The 14910-nt window shown below is 38.4% G+C and overlaps 1 long non-coding RNA gene across 2 annotated transcripts in view; it reads left to right on the forward strand.

Moving 5' to 3' along the window:
• Window positions 1-1893, forward strand: part of LOC141570396 (uncharacterized) — an 81168-nt gene extending 79275 nt beyond the window's left edge. For both annotated transcript variants that reach the window (XR_012494398.1, XR_012494399.1), the window contains one exon: window positions 1346-1893. This is a non-coding gene — a long non-coding RNA (uncharacterized LOC141570396). The remainder of the gene's footprint in view (window positions 1-1345) is intronic.
• Window positions 1894-14910: the final 13017 nt, after the last annotated feature.

The raw sequence follows: 14910 nt of genomic DNA on the forward strand, positions 1-14910 counted from the left end.
TACGTAGAAGCTAAAGAACAAAATAAATAAAACAGACAAACTCATAGATACAGAGAACAAACTGATGGTTGCCAGATGGTGGTGGGGGAGCATTGGGGACTGGGTGAAAAAAGTGAAGGGATTAGGAAATACAAATTGGTAGTTATAAAATAGTCATGGGAATGTAAAGAACAACATAGAGAATATAGTCAATAATATTGCAATAACTATGTATAGTGCTAGGTGGGCACTAGACTAATTAGAGGGATCACTCTGTAAATTGTACAAATGTCCCACCACTATGCTGTACTCCTGAAACTAATATAAAATGATATTGAATGCCAAATGTAATTGAAAAAATTTTTTAAAGGGGGCAAAAAGTGAAGGGAAATAAGAGGTTCAAATTTCCAGCGATAGAATAAATAAGTCACAGATATGTAATTTATAGCATGAGGGTCATAGTCAGTAAAATATTGAGATAACATACAGTGTCAGATGGTTATTAGACTTACCATGGTATCACTTCTTTAGGTATATAAATGTTGAATAACTGCGGTGTACACCTGAAACTAATATTGTATGTTAGCTATATTTTAATAAACATTTTAAAAAGAAAAGAAAAGAAAAAGCTCTTGACAAACCAGCATTGACTGCATGTCAATAATAAAAAAAAAAAACGTTAGAGAGGGCCCAAATTAAAGTACAAAAGGTAACATTACAGCAATTACACAAAAAAATTACAAGTACATAAAAACAAAATGATCCACCAAAGTAAACCTCATTAATTTATGTTTATTATTTCAAGAACAGCAGCAATTGAAACTGTGGCCCACTCATGTCAGGACAGATGTTGCAGATAATACAGTTCGGTCTGACTGAGAGTTATGGAAATTGTGCTCTGAATCAGATGCAATCAGAACTTTATAGCACTCAGTGGCAGCCAGATGTCTTATATTAGAGTCTTCATTCAGTAAACCTATTAACTGGCTAAATTTAGTATCCACTGAGTGAAATAAGTTTATATTGTGCATTAGTCACTCATAATAATGGGGAAAAAAAGGACTTGCACAAAGAGAAGTCCCAAATTCCATCAGTGTTTGACAAATTTTATTTTAAGAACCACTACTTTGCAACTGTGCATGGAATGCCGTTTATATACTTGGGCATATAACATATAACCCAGTGTCAGCAGGGCCTTCTTTCTGTCCTTTCAAAAAAAACAAACAGTAAAGTGGACTTGAAACCCACTCACGTGGAAGTCCAAAGCTCATCTCATAATTTCTATAAGTTTCAGGGGTGGGATGCAGGTGGCACATTCCATGATCTCATCATTTCCTTTATTTGATTCTTTCTTCCATGTACGAAGTCTTTGTGCTGCATCACAGTGATGCAGACGTGAAACTCAGTCTCCTCTTTAAATCCCAACATCAACAACAAAATCGCCTCAGAAAAATGCTTTATGAAGATGTGTGGGAAGACGGAGGAGTGAAATGACAGCAACACTGTGAAGTAAAGAAATAGGTTTCCCATTTTTGAAATATTCTCCACCTCCCTCTCCCTTTACCCCCTTCTCTCCTCTTCTGCCTGCCGCCTCTCCCTCCACTTTAGAGTTTCACCAACACTCCTCACCTAGTGTCAGCTGGTCTCCATCTTGTTTGCTTCTCTTGGTTTTCCTATTCTCTCTCTGTTTGGTTTTCTTCTCTTCCTCATTTACAACAACAAGCTCATCCATACCATCCTCTCAGAGAGAAGAGCTTTAGTACTTCTCTGAAGACATGGCACCTCTGAATGAATACTCAGGTCTTTGGGATCTCACCTTCAATCAAGTCCCAATGCTGATCTTAGAACGTTCTCTTGAGACTCAGCTGTGACTGGCATATAGGATTATGTGGGAAACATGGCATGTGATGCTGAGCTACCTGGTGAGGTTGGGTTGGCGGGGGGTGGGGTGGGAGGGGATGAGGCAGGCAGAAGCATTTCTCAAGAAAAGCAGTGATGTATCCAGGAGAAGGTGATGGGAATGCAGTACAAAGCAAGAACTAAGTGTTTACTCAATAATTGTTGAGGGAGAGTTAGTGGAGACCTAGTGGAGCAGGCAAGTTAAGTGAAAGAAATGGGTGATGGGACAAGATGGAAAACTGTGGAGAGATTGCCCCTTTTCAGGAGACAGACAGGATGCCTCTTTGATTGAGATAGCATGAAAGGAAATAGAGGGTACAGTTAAGATGCATTTGTAGGTGGCAAAGGGGTGGTCAGCTGAGGTCCTGATTATGCAATGACTTGGGATTTTCTCAATAAAGTCAGGGACAAAGTCATCTATTGACTGAGGCCAGCGGTAGGAGAGAGCTTAGCATTGTGCTTGGAGACCATTGGTTCCCAGTGTTTTTAATCTATAATTTTGAACAATCCTGCCCAACATATGCAGCTACCGATGGGTAGGAGCAGATGAGAAAAGTATGATGGCATGGATCCTGGGCTGTGGTATTATGAGTGCAGTAAAATAGAAGGAAATGAAGTCAACATATGCAGTAATGGACCAAAAATATCATTTAAGGTGAGGTGGAAAATTGGAAGAAAATTAAGTGGCTCAATTAACTGGACATGGATAAGATTAGATATACTGGAAACAAAAGAGTGAGCTCAAAGAAGAAGAGATTTCTGACAAAGGGTACATATAGTACTAATGTTTAGGATATCAGTTGAAGATTAGCTATGAATTATGACATGGTCCAGAGTATGGCCCATGGGAATTGTTTTTGTGGACTGTGGATGAAAACCACTGGCATTGAGAAGGGTAAGAAACTCAGAAAATAAGATACTTGATTGGCAATGAACAGTCAGATGTTTCAGGATATGGCCAACTAAAAATGAAGGGGAAGATTGAGCTAAGTGCACGGACGTCATGCAAAAGTGACCAGGAGGCCAGAATATGGCAGTAACAAAGTTGTGGTGGAGAAGAAAACACTTGAATATTTCACAAAAGGAATTTTAACTCTTAGAATGAAGTTGTACTTTACATGGCATAAATACCCAAAATCACTCATTCTGTAGAGGAATCAGAATTGATCCTCAAGTGAGGATGGGCAAGAGGAAATGTGGCGTTAGCGGCACAGCAGCAAAGAGAAAGAATTGTTGGTCACTACCAGTGTTTGATGCTCAAAAAGATCAAGACATAACTGTAAAACCTGATAGGATGGTGTGTCCAGGATTTTTTTTTTTTTTTAATAAAGGCAAAAAAGATAGTGGATCAACTGCCTGCTAGCAAAAGTTGAGCTCTTGGAAAACCTTGTAGTGATAGATGTTGGAAGTTACTGAAATACTTAAAGCAAGGAATGCTGCTCTAAAACCAAGCAAACAAATGCCTTCATTGAAAAACCATGTGTGTGTGCGCGCGCGCGCACACACACACACACACACACACACACACACACACACACACACAGGCATTATCATCACTCTAAAAGGCAATCATTATGCAAAAGAGACAGATGGTTGAACAAACTTAAAAGTGCTTTAAAAAAGTTTTCTTTCTATATTAGAAATTCACGGTGGAATAAATGAGATCAATTACAGGGGAGAGGATACTACTTGGACATTATGTGTAGAGCAATGTAAAAGCTCTGAAAACTTTGGCTCTGTTTCTTCAATACACATTGTCCTTTTGGGGAAATGGAGTCTTGCTCCTAATTTGACACTCTGCATGTGACTTGATTTTGCCAATTGGCATCGTACAAAGAACTGTTTACTCATCCATAAAAATTCCACCAACCAGTGAACAGGGAAAGTTCTCTCAGGCTATGCAATTACTGGCCAATCCTAAGAAAGAAGATGAATTTTGTATTTTTCTTTTCAGTCACCAGTCTTTAGGTTTGTGGGACAAAATGGAAAGAAGGAACAATTCCTTAAAAGGAGAACATTTGGACAAGTAATTAAACAAAGATTTCTACTTTTGACCTCAAGTAGCAAAGCTTTAATTACAAACTATTTGACTCCCAAGTTGTTAAAATTGTACAAATGACCAAAAGTTTGTTTTAAATGCCAAGGTATGATTTAAAAAGAAAGAAAATTTCCATAAGGAACTAGAATTCACCCATTCATTTATTCACTTATTCAAGATAAATTTATGCTAGACACCAAAAACATATGAGTATTAATAAAAGACAAAAACATATTTTTAGCAAAAGTTACTTGCAAGTATTAAGTCCTAGATATTCCTGGTAGGAGCAGATATGTTTCTTGTTTTGTACTTCTTTGGCGAACTTTTAGATGTAGTCTTATCTGAATTTATTAATTTATTCCAATAATTAAATGTTTGTAAATCTGATTCAGCGTATTGCCGTACCTTGATGTCACACTATCAGTGTTTAGAAATACAATGAGAAAGGCAACGAGCCAAAAGAAATACTCTTATTGCTTGTTTGCTGAAAAGTGGTCTTTTGTCAGCATCTCTTAAAATGGAATGCATGTTGCTTAGTCTAGTCAGAGAGGGAATGTATACACAAGACCCCTCAAAGCCATTGTGAGAGAATTTGTGTGCTGGGGACTGCAGGATTGTTGTTTGAATAACCTCCTTCAGGAAGCTATACATTTCATTAGTTAAGAGTCTAATTTTGAGGGAAAAAGAATTCAGTCATCTGCAATTTCTAAAGTTCTGTCCGATTAACCACGGATTAGCATTAATTAAGAAAGATCTACTGTCAAAATTCATTCTATTAAAACAGGAATTGAAAACCGTAGCAATGAAAATGGCAAGCTTTCTTAGTGCCATGGTATGTCCTTTGAAATCATCAGAGAATCCTTTCAGCGTTTGTGGTGGAGGAATGTGGGCCTTTCTCTGGAAGAGAGCACATTCATGAAGAAAGGGCACACACAGTGACAGTGTTAGCCAAGGGCTCGGTCTGGGAGCGGATCATGGGGTGACATGGAGATTAGCTCAGCACTTATTTTGCTGGCTCTGTTGGTGTTGCTTAGATTTCTATTTCCTTTACTCATGTATTCTGTGGGAAATTGAGGCTAACACTCACAAGGGTTGAACTCCAAGTATTTAAAAAAATCATAAGTGCTCAACACATTTTCAAAGAGCCCTGACCCTTCTGAGCATTTTGATTGTACGAGTAACTGTGAATCTCATTTTAGCAGCCTATGCCTACGAGTCTCCAAGAAAGAGAGAACAATTTTTCACGAAAGCGATTTTTGTATCACAATTACTGAATGTACATGGGCCTTGCCAAATTATTTTACTCGTCTCCCAAATTTAAACTTAAACCATTGGCTGAATCTTCCAAAATTGCCAATAAAAACTCAGCAAAAATTGCAATGCAATCAGCAAAAATTTTGTACGTGTTCGTGCACGTACTATAGAAACCATGTTTTAAGCAATAATTTGAAAGGGAAAAATAAGTGTAACATTAAGGGAAAACCTATGTGTAGATCCTGGGGTCGCTGAAGGCAGTGATATTAAAGAAAAAGTATTTGATATAGGTTTTTGTTTTGGTCAACTGTTGCTATTAGGAAAATTTGGGTTATACATGCAGAAATCGAGAACAAATTATTGTAAGGAAAAAAATAATTGATTGTGATGAGTTCAGCCACTGCTGTGTTTAGGACATCCAACAATATTGTTAGCCATCTCTCTTACACCTTCTCTCACTCTCCATCTCTGCTCTGCTTTCTTTCTTTTTTTTTAATTAAAGTTTATTGGGGTGACAATGGTTAGCAAAGTTGTCACATAGATTTCAGGTGTATATAGGTTCAATTCTGTAATACATCATCTGTATATCACATTCTGTGTTCACCACCCAGAGTCAGTTCTTCCATCACCATATATTTGATCCCATTTACCCTCATCTACCAACCTCCTCCCCCCTTACCCTCTGATAACCACTAAACTGATATGTGGGATATAAAACTGAAAGCAACAAAGGAACAAGACAAACAAACAAAGAAACAAAAACGCTGCTCTGCTTTCCTGTATGGTGGTTTCATTCTCAGGCAAGGCATTCTTCCCATTGAGTTGGAAAGATGGTCATCAGCAACTCCAGGCTTAATTCAACCAGGCTGGCAACCTCAAAGAAAGAGATTGCCTTCTTCCCAATGATTTCAGGAAAAGTCATAGGAATCACATTGATTGGCCTGGCTGGGCAGGTGTCCTATCCCTATACCAACCGCGTATAAGGTTGTACTTAACCATGGCTGGATCATGGACCCAACATGGAACTGCAGGATTGTGTCAGCATCTCAGGCAACAAAATCATATGTAATCTGAATATGTAAAGAATGGTTTTCGAAAGGCTAAATGGTATGCTGTTAGCAAAAGAAGAGGAAAACGATATTGGTCAGGTAAACACAATAGGTTGAATTAGAGACAAGTTCAATTTACCTCTAGTGATACGATTTTATTGCAAGGATTCATGTGGAAGTGAGGGAGAGCAGGAAACAGTCTTCATGGAGAAATGAAGCACAGTTCCTGATACTACTGGAGCTGTAGGTCCAGTAGTCTGACTGCAACTCTGTAACAAAAAAGCCACTCCAGAAATTGCCATATCATAATGGCATAGAGTAGGTTATTGTATGCTCCCTCTTGTAGGGCTGGTCCATTTTGGTACTTCTATTCTCTTATATTTTCCTCTAAAAGCTTCATTGTTTTACCTTTTGCATTTAAGTTTATAATCCATTTCATAATAATTTCTGTAGCTGCTGACTCATTTCTGCTATTCATTTTCTTCTCTCTAATGACTTCTACTGTCTCATGCCTTCTGTTTATTGCTTTCTCTCTATGCATTTCTTCTCCCCACTGCTACTATTTTTGTTTTCTGTTATATTAATTTCTGCCTTCAACTTCCTTCAGTTTTCTTTAGAATTTCTCTATGATTATTTTTCTGGCAATTTTTTCGTTGAATAGCTCATTATTTTCCCATCTTTCTTGTTTTCTAATATATGCAATTAAGGCTATAAATTACCCTCTAAGTTTTGCATTGGATGTATTCCACAAATTTTGATGGGTAGTGCTTTCTGTGTCCTTCATCTCTAAGTATTTTAATTTCATTATAGTTTCTTCTTTATCCCATGACTTTTTAAAAAAATGTTATGGGCGTGTATTATACATAGAGTAAAGTACACAACTTTAAATGAACAACCCAATGAATTTTACATATGTATACACGTGTATAGCCACTGCCTAGATCAAAATGTAAAATATTTCCAGCATTCCAGCGCCCTCTGCCCCTTCCCAATAAATACTTCTCTAAAGGTAACTGCTTTGACTTTAATATCATAGGTTAGTTTTACCCCCTTTGCAACATTGCCTAATAGAATTATGTATCCTATTTTGTGACTGTGAAATTTATTCATGTTATAACAACAGGTTTTTTTTCCCTCTCTCTCTCCATTACTGACAATGAATACATTTATTTGTCCATTCTACTCTTGATGCATATTTGGGGCTATTATAAATAAAACTACTATGGATGTTCTTATAAATGTCTTTTGGTGGACATATGTCCTAATTTCTCCTGGATATATGAGTTGATGGGCCATAGGGTAGGCATATATTTGGCTTTATTCGATACTTCCAGTTTTTCATTGTGGTTTGTATCAAGTTACACTCCCATCAGTGATGTGTGAGTTCTCATTATTCAACATCCCATCAGTATTTGGTATTGTTCTTTTTTTAAAAAAATTTTGTTATTCTGGTTGTGTGTGTAGTACCATAAAATCATTTTAGTCTGCATTTCCCTACTGACTTGTATGTGTTTAACATCTTTTTCATATGCTTGCTGGCTATTCGCATATCTTCTTTTATAAACTGTTTATTCAAACATTTTGCCTATTTCTAAATTCGGTTGTCTTCTTATCATTGAATTGTAAGAGTTTTTTATATACTCTGGATGTGAGTCCTTTATCAGATATATACATTGTGAATTTCTTCTCTGAGACTTGCCTTTTCACTCTCTAAATGATCTCTTTTGATGAATTAAAATTTATAACCCAATGAACTCTAAATTTTTTCTTTTAATGGTAGTGCTTATTGTGTCCTGTTTAAGACATCTTTGCCAACCCCAAAGTCATGAAGCTGTTCTCATATTTTCCTCTAAAAGCTTCATTGTCTTACTGTTTACATTTAATAATAATTTCTGTGTAGGGCATTATTTAGGAATCAAAGTTCATTTTCTTTTCCATATGTATATCCAAATGATCTAGCACCATTTATTGAAAAAAGTATTGAAAAGATAATTATTCTTCCCCCTACCCCCAAATGAATTGCATTGATATTTTTCTGTGAATCTATCTGTTCTGGACTCTAGTTTGTTCCACTGGTGTAATTGACTATCTTTGCTCCTGAATCACATTGTTTTATTTAATATAGCTTTATGAGAAGTCTTAACATCTGATAGTCGAAGTTCTCAAACTCTTTTTTCTTCTGCAAAATTGATTTGGTCATTCTAGAGTCTTTGCATTACCATATGAATTATTAAATCAGCTTGTCAGTTTCCACAATCAAAATACCTGCTGATATTTTGATTGGGATTACATGGAATCTTGCATTACTTTATTTAGGTTGGCTATAAATTTCCCATTGATGTTTTATTTTTTGCAGAGTTTATTTCTGGATATTTGATTATTTTAGTTATCAAAAATGGTATTTAAATATTTTTGTATTCTGATATTCATTGCTAATACATAGAAATAAAATTGATTTTTGCTTATTGATCTCAAATCTAATAACCATACTAAACTCACCTATGAATTTAAATAGCTTTTTGGAGGAAGGTGAGAGAGATAGTTTGGATTTTCTACATATCATTCATGTTATGTGCAAATAATGATGATGTTACTATTCCTTTCCAAACTCTATGCCTTTTATTTCTTCTTCTTGCCTTATGGCACCCATGAATCTTTTTATAATGTGCTTTTAAAAATTCCAAAACATATGAAGGTTTCTAATTTTTTATTATTAGTTTCTAATTTTGCTGCATTCTTTTTAGAGAACAATTGTATGAATCAATTCTTAGAAATTTATTACGCCCTGCTTTGTGGCCTAGTGTATGACAAATTTTTGCAGATTTACATGTTGCTTGGTTCCCAGGCCATGCATTCTAACTGTGGAGAAAGATACACCAAACATTGACTGCTTGTTTAAAGCATGTACCCTATCCTGTAGAATAGTGCCCTAACCTTGAGAGTGCTTTATTTGAGCTGATCCCAAAATTGTGTCTTCAGAAGGCTATTCTATTCCACTCTGCTAGTGATGCACTTGGCTTCTTGGAGATTGAACACATGGCAAGACCAGTGAATTACAGTGGTACGAACTCACTGTCATACTTTCCTTGCTGTAAAGTGTGTCTCTGTCTATGACTCAGTGGTCAAAGTCCCACTCATTGCCCCATAAGTGTTCCTATTTTAATGTAACAGACCTCATGGGCTTGTGCATTTAATTGGTTCTCAACCTTTATAGTCAAACCCTAGGCTTAGTTCTCAGCCACATCTTCATTGCAACTATAGTAAATAAGATACTCTTTTAAAGCTGCTGTCAAGGTTTTCTGATGGTCCACCTGAGTTCTCATCTGATTATTTCATTTCTCCCATTTCCTACTGCCTTTTAGGGACATCAGAATTACCCAGAAGATATAATAATCCTTATTGTTGTCATGGCAATCAAAGTCCACAGCTATTGCTTTCCCAATACCTTGCCCTTCCGTGTCATCATCAGTGAGAGTTTCAGTAATCGTGATACTACTGTATGTGAAGGGTTATCCATAGTCACATTTCCTCCATACTCTTCAAATACTACACAACCCAGCTCTATCTGATTCCGTTTTAACGATTTTGATTTATTTTTCTGGAGCCAGTTACAGCACCTATTACTGCGCCTATCAGAGTCTCAGCAGGAAAAAGATGGCATACTCAAATTGGGTAATTTGAAGAGAGTTTTGCAGAAGGACTATTTCTAAAAGTGCAGGTGGTGTAAGACAAATCACAAAGAATAGTGCAATATTCTGGGACTATAACCAGTAGAGTTTCATACTTGAAGAGGAAAGGAAAGGAGCAGCGGCTGGAACCTAGTTTAGAGAGTCACCTGACAGGAAATAAGACCGTTGAGCAACAGATGCTGCCCCCAGCCCATGTCAACCCTGAAGGGAGGCAGCGAGGGGAATAAATATCTCAAATCTACGAGTATTCTTCTCCTCCCTCTAATCACTTACCAGGGACCTTCAAACCCAAACCCAAATATAAACAAAATTAATACGGCAAGACTATATAAGATATATTTTTAGTTGCCCGTTTGTATAATATTTTCTTATGTATTATCATTATACACAAAAGTTACATAAATTATCAAAGATCAAAATTATTGTTTTATTAAAAATTATGAATTTGCTGTCACAGCACCCTATGTAGCCTTTACTAGCATAGTTCTCACACTATTCTACTTGCCTGTTTTCTATGAGACTGTGAGTGCCTTCAGGATGGTGGCTATGTCGGATTGGTTCTTCTACCTCCAGTGCCTAGAGAAACACTTGGCACTGAAAGGGGTTCTGTGACAACTAAGTGAAAAATGGCTGTTATACTTTTGACCCTTAGCATTCAGAGGCTGGCATTGTAAGTCCCCTGTTATTGGAGTGTGGTTTCTTTCCCCAACTATTCTGGGGAAGCTCAGAGGCAGATCCAGAGTCTTGCTTATAATAGACGCTCAGTGCTAACACTGATGGTCTATGATGCATTCTTCCTGGGTCCAAGCAGACCAACCCAACTAGTCTTGAGAAAACAAACACAGGCAGGTCATAACAGAAGATACACAAATAGTAAGTATGTTCCACCTCACTAGTGAGTAAAGAGACACAAATGAAATGAGAATTTGCCTTTTGCCTGTAAAAGTAGCAGAGTCAAAAGTTGGTAAGTATTAGTAAGAATGTAGAGAAATGGGCCCTCTTGTGGTGTCTTGGTGAGCATGTAAACTTGGTATGAGTTTTCTGAAGGGCAATTTGGCAACAAGCATCAAACTGTAAAATGTGAATATGCTTGAATCCAGCAATTCTGCATTTTTGTACAAGTGCATCCTGTTGGGAGAAATGGTCCTTCCTGGGTCTCTTATACTCTTGCTGGGTGTGCCAAGACTGCAAGACCCTGCCCGTTCTTCCACTGGGGCCATTTCTCAGGATTATTTTATATTGCTGATAAGCTTGAGAAATAAGTTAATAAGTTAATAAGTCTTCCTCTAGATCAAGAGCAGGATTATTTAGTGCTTGCTATATAAGCAGTGGATTCTCCAAGCTCTGTGTTCCTCAGCTGCCACACAAACCCACTGAGTGCATAGCGTCCATCTGTCCCCCCATTGTGCCACCCCTGTGGGACTTGATGGCAAAGGAGACCAACATAAACACATCGATGCTCACGCTACTTGCTGTGCAATGAGTCATAAGTCCTTTGCCTCTGGGAAAAACATTGTCATACCCATTTTCTACAGATAAGTAAACTGAGGATTGTTGAAGTTAAGTGACCTGGAGGGGGGTGTTAAAGTGAAGTGAGCATCCCAGATCACGCAATCATTTACTTGCGGAGACAGGACCAGAGCCCAGGGCGACCAAGCTTCTACAGCTCAGCACAGAATATCTGGATAAGCAACTCGAGTGCCTGATAGAGAAGGACAGGGACAGGGCTCACAGTCGAGCTTCATTGAATCGGCTAGATTATCTGGCATTCTCCGGTCACTCTGAAAACATCCAAATGGCTGCCCATGCTGGCTACCAGGTCACTCTGTAGCTCGCTAGAACAGTGGTTCACAAAATATGCACCACCACCCCACCCCCGGTTAGGAAGCATCAGCATCCTCTAAGAACTTGTTAGAAATGCAAGGCCAGATCAGCCCAAATTCTGCCACCTGGGTTTTAACCTGCCCTCCTGGCGATTCTGAGACACACACAGTACAGTTTGCAAAGCACCACTCCTGTGTGTAACACAACTTGACTATCACCAGCTTAATTGCAGCCTTACCAGGAGACGGCTGGGTTTATTCTTACCCCTATTTATGCCAGTTGTACTTGTCACTCTATTTATATATTTTAATTAATTATTATGTTTGCCAATGAAATATGAGGGCAAAATGAAGAGAATCGTTATTTTTATGAAAAGTAAATTGAATCGTTAGAAAGACTCAGTGAAGACAAGTCACCAAAGAAATGTCCTTACAAGAGGGAGAAAAAGTAGTAAAGAGCTAGTGTTTTGTGTTAAGTCTGTTTCATAAGAGTCTTTAAATGTTCATTCCACTTGAAATAAACCAACTCTGGAGATACTAGTAAATGGATGTAATTTAGGCAAGAAATATGGATTAGAACACCAAGCAATTATTCTATACTCAAAGAAAAGGGCCTGGGCCTACATCAAAAGATTTGCAAATGAATATGCATGTCTTAAATGAAAATAAAATATTTAAGGTATGTGTGTATTTTTTAATAATTTCCCATTTAACTGATTTTTTTTTCTTTATTAATTGACCAATTTCTGGCCTCCACTATGTGGGGAAAAAGGCTTCCTTTGGATATGATTTAAATCCTGATAGGAGATTACAACCCAGGATCGGGGGTGAAACACAACTATCTTCTTCCAACTGCTGTTTGCTTCATTCCTGACTCACGAAGAAAGATGTTTGAGTATCTGCGCTTTGCTTCTAGTCTTTGTCTCTAAAGAAAAAGGAGAGACCATGGTTAAACTATCAGTGAGTTTTAACAGTAACACTGGGGACGTGTCCTGGAATCCATTGTTAAGCCCAGTGGCTGCTCAAATTGCAGCTTAGGCTTTGGTCAGAAACTCTTTGTCCTGACAAAGTACAGAAGCACAAAGGACAGAGGAGTCAGAAAGAAGTGGTAGGAGGAATCTCATTACCACCATGCCATCAGAAAGAAGCCATTTGTCCCAGAGAGAAGCCATTGTTCCCCCCACCCCATCTCAAGGCCCCTCTTTAAAGCACCCTTCCTCTCTCCTTCTCAGAAATCAGACTCCCGTGTTGGCCCATGCCCTGGGTTCATTGGACCCAGAGTGTAAACCTGACTCCCACCGACCGATCCATCTGTTCACTTTCCCGCAAATGTGGATTTGGAATACAGAGACACTAAATCTTCCCTGAATGCATGATTTGGAAGGGATGTATGACTTGGGCTGGTAGGGTGGCCATATTCTCCCATGTGCTGCAAGAAGCAGAAAGAGCCAGTCTGGAAGAAAGAGAATAGAACATTTGCACAGAGAGAAGCAGAAACAAGAGGTCATGTGAATGTGGACAGACTAGCTTTCGTTCATAACTTTCTACTTCCTGGTTCCAGTCCCTACTGAAGAAGCCTACTTATATTTCCTGCTCTTAGGGACCATAAACTACCCCTGTGTCATTCTACTAAATTGCCTCTCCCCACCCCCACACACCCAATCATTTCGTTAGGCCACTGTTAGTTGCCTGACACTGTTCCTGGAGCAAAAAGTAGTTAGTTCCAGGCATCATCATGAGGGTATTGAAGACAAACATTGGCATTTCTATGACAATGACTCTGTTCTTTAAAAGTATGAACCTTAAGCAATTGCAGATATAGACAGTTTACTGATTAGTAACAAGGTTCCTGACACAGGCGTGACATCCCTGCATAGGACAGGAACAACCTAGTATCATAAAAAAAAAAAAAAAAAAAAAAAAAAAAGATAAGCTGAATTAGATCAACATATTAGAGAAGAGACGTTTAGACTAGAGCAGAACATAGACTATTCTCTTAGCCATTCTTAGCCAAGGGTATATTTAAAGCAATGTTTTATGGATAAAGGAATTGGAAATTAATGTCAGGAATATCGCATAGTATCTGTTTATTATACATAATTATGGTTAAATTCGTTTTTATGCCATACTGTGGATTCCATCATTTCTCATAAATCTTGTTGGTATTTTAATGAAATTTGGAGTTAAAAAACCTCGCCCCTTCACCCTCTCTCCAGCGCACAGTGGAATATGGCCTAGTCATGGACCTCACCTGCCTAATATGGCCAAGACTTGGGCACCCAGAGTGGGTCATATCTGATGAGCAGTCCCACTTCCTGAATAACCTTTTACCAAAGCTCATTTCTATCTGGGAATAATATGGAAACCATATAAATGCAGCAAAGTTTTCCTCCCGTACCCCTGTCTTTGTGTTTCCTCCTCCTAACCTTATCAAGAAAAGAAAAGAGATGGTGAAGGTATGCCTCAGAGGACCCAAGTAACAGGGTGAGCTACAATTCAGAGAAAATCTAGACTGATATTACTCTGGGCATCTCTGCCTATGGGCTGGAGAAGGGCTTTTAGAATAAGGCAAGAAGGCTGCTGGGGAAACCAGAGCCTCAGACACAGCTAAATGGATGTGTGGCCTGGAGCTGGGGAGAAGGAGGGGACTAGGGTGTGGGGGTTCTCTTCCTCTTAACCCCCTCCCACCAAAGTCTTTGCCTTTGATAAAGAAGTAAGGGTGGGATTCAGCTGAAAGGGATGGGAATAGCTGGGCTGAGACAGAATCTGATGGAAGGGCAATAGTGAAGAAGGGATATAAAGGAACACAAACAATAGTGTGTGTGTGTGTGTGTGTGTGTGTGTGTGTGTGTGTGTGTGTATAAAAGACAAGAGAGGAGGGATTCATTCAGCAGGACTAGGTAGGTGTGTGTGTATAAGTTAGTAAGGACCAGGTCGGGGAAAGACTTTCAGTGTAATGGCTTCAATGTAAGCAGAGCACATCCGTTTCACCTCCTTGTTTACTTTTTCCGAAAACATTTTGAAAAGACTTCAAGGATTAAGAATGCAGAACCCGGGGTCGGACAAACACATTTTCAAGAACTGGCCTTGCCACTAATAAGCTGTGTGATCTTAGTTAACTTATTTAACCTCTCTAAACCTCCCTTTGTTAAAAGGGAACAAGTAATAGCAATTACCAC

The sequence above is a fragment of the Rhinolophus sinicus genome, linkage group LG03 (assembly GCF_036562045.2).
Source record: "Rhinolophus sinicus isolate RSC01 linkage group LG03, ASM3656204v1, whole genome shotgun sequence".
NCBI classification, from domain to species: domain Eukaryota; kingdom Metazoa; phylum Chordata; class Mammalia; order Chiroptera; family Rhinolophidae; genus Rhinolophus; species Rhinolophus sinicus.